This window comes from Tachyglossus aculeatus, chromosome X1 (assembly GCF_015852505.1).
Source record: "Tachyglossus aculeatus isolate mTacAcu1 chromosome X1, mTacAcu1.pri, whole genome shotgun sequence".
Taxonomy (NCBI): domain Eukaryota; kingdom Metazoa; phylum Chordata; class Mammalia; order Monotremata; family Tachyglossidae; genus Tachyglossus; species Tachyglossus aculeatus.
This window is the reverse complement of record NC_052101.1, coordinates 75,797,345-75,799,883: the sequence shown is the minus strand read 5'-3', so window position 1 is coordinate 75,799,883 and position 2,539 is coordinate 75,797,345. Positions and strand designations below refer to the sequence as shown.

The following is a 2,539-nucleotide window of genomic DNA, read 5'->3' as shown; positions in this document are numbered from 1 at the left end:
CCACATGGGACTCACAGAAGGAGGGAGAACAGGTATTGAATCCTCATTTTGCAGATGAGAAGATTGAGGCCTAGAGAAGTGAAGTGACTTGCCCAAGATCACACAGCAGACAAGCAGCGAAGCCAGAATTAGAACCTGGTCCTCTGACTCCCAGGTCTTTGCCCTTTTTATTGGGCTATGCTGCTTCTCCTTGCCCTCTATGCCCCTTTAATTTCTAAACTCGTTGTGGGCAGGGAATTTGTCTTTTTATTGTTATATTGTACTCTCCCTATAGTAAGCGCTCAATAAATATGATTGAATGAATTCATGAATGGGAAGAAGGGTCCACTTGTTAAGGGATGTTAAGGGTCATCAGCCTCTTACTTTTCATTACTTCTTGGTCGTCAGATGCCTCAGTTTATGTTGTCCACCCTATTCAAGTACTCCAGCAGAAGCGGCATTGACTGCATTTTCCCTAAAGGCTTAGCATAACCGACTCCACTGTACGCAGGGCTTAACAACAGGATGTGTTTGGAATAGGCGCCGGCCTCACAGAAGACCCTGTAAATCGAGGAGGGCTGACACTGATCAAAGAGGCTACGCCCTGTCTGAGACACCCCATGTTGTGTGGGCAATGTCTCCTGCTAACATCTCCTAACAACAGGGTGCCAAAGTTTTGTGCTCCCGGGAATCCTTTGTGTAGCTCAGATGGGGAACCAAATAAAAGGGAAGAAGTGGCTGGGACTGGGGCTGTTCCTCACTGGTTCCTCTCCGGTGGTGAATGGGAGAGCAGTCAGCTTTCCTGCATCTATTGCTCTATCTGAACTCATGTCTCCGAATCATTTTTCCTATCTGCATTACCACCTTGGGTTCTCGAACACTGCGGCTGATTTACACCGGTTAATTTATTTTGCCCCTTACTTGTCGATAACAGTTTACAATCCTGAATTTTAAGGTATGCTGCAGGATAGCCATCAGGATTTGGGGATGTTTCCCAAGGCAAATCTACTCTCTCCTATTTTGACTGCAAACCCCGTATCGGACAGGGATTGCATCCAACCTATAATAATAATAATAATAATGTTGGTATTTGTTAAGCGCTTACTATGTGCAAAGCACTGTTCTAAGCACTGGGGGGAATACAAGGAGATGAGGTTGTCCCATGTGGGGCTCACAGTCTTAATCCCCATTTATCTCGTATCTATCCCAGCTTTTAGTAATAATAATAATAATGATGGCATTTTTTAAGCGCTTACTATGTGCAAAGCACTGTTCTAAGCTCTAGGGTGGTTACAAGGTGATCAGGTTGTCCCACGGGGGGCTCACAGTCTTAATCCCCATTTTACAGATGAGGTAACTGAGGCCCAGAGAAATTAAGTGACTTGCCCAAAGTCACACAGCTGACAATTGGCGGAGCTGGGATTTGAACCCATGGCCTCTGACTCCAAAGCCCGTACTCTTTCCACTGAGCCACACTGCTTCTCTAAGTACAATATACAATGCTTGTCCTGTAATGAGTGCTTAGCACAAGTACCATTAAAAAAGATGCTAACTTGAAGCACCTCAGGGAAGGGATGTGAAGCATTTTTCTGAGCTAGTTCAGCCTCTCCCCCTCTCAGAGTCACACCTGGAGAGTTTCCAGTACTCTACCAGTCTTGGCTAAGGGAGGGAGAGTCAAGCAGAGGCCTACCCATTCCATTCCTAGCTTGGCCAGTGGCTAAGGGGCCAGTGGGAGGCAATCTGCTACAAGTCAAAACTCCCCTGTGCTGGGCAGCAGCAGCATTAGAGAGAGTTGAGGGTGGAGACACAAGTTTACTGCATGGAAGGAGGCAATGGTAAAACACTTCTGTATTTTTACCAAGAAAACTCTTTGGATACACTACCAGAACAATTGCAGATGGAAAGAGGGGTGTTCTGGGAGAGATGTGTCCGTGGTGTCGCTATGGGTCGGAAACAACTTGACAGCATAAGAGAAGACCAGACAAGGTTGGCCTCTCTCTGGTCTGAGAACCATCTGGAGGCTAGGGAAGTTTCTAAGGGATGTAGTCTGTAAGCTTGTTATGGGAAGAGAACGTGTCTGCTAATTCTGTTGTAGTGTACTCTCCCAAGCGTTCGGTACAGTGCTCTGCACATAGTAAGCATTCAAAAAATACCATTGACTGACTAATTGATGTTCAAGAGGGTCCACCCCCTACTCACACCACCCCCCTCGCCCTCCTGCTGGTAAATTTATCAGAACCTCCTTAGGAGTAGAACCTCCATAGACTTAAACCAATTCACAAGTCCTGTGAGTCCTATGAATCCTATGGATTCTAGGTCCATGGATTAAGCTGGGTCAGGCTTTTGAAAAAAAAAAAAAGCAGTGTGGCCTAGTGGATAGAGCACGGGCCTGGGAGTCAGAAGGACCTGGGTTTTAATCCCATCTCTGCCGCTTGTCTGCGCGTAACTTTGCTTAACTTCCCTGTGCCTCAGTTACCGCATCTGTAAAATGGGGATTAAGACTGAGCCCCATGTGGAACGTGGACTGTGTCCAACCCGATTAGCTTGTATCTACTCCAGT

The 2,539-nt window shown here is 46.5% G+C and overlaps 1 non-coding gene across 1 annotated transcript; it reads left to right on the top strand.

Moving 5' to 3' along the window:
* The first annotated feature begins 1,588 nt into the window (after positions 1 to 1,588).
* Positions 1,589 to 1,730, top strand: LOC119920040. The gene has a single exon (XR_005447811.1). It is a non-coding gene; the product is annotated as a small nucleolar RNA SNORA7 (small nucleolar RNA).
* Positions 1,731 to 2,539: the final 809 nt, after the last annotated feature.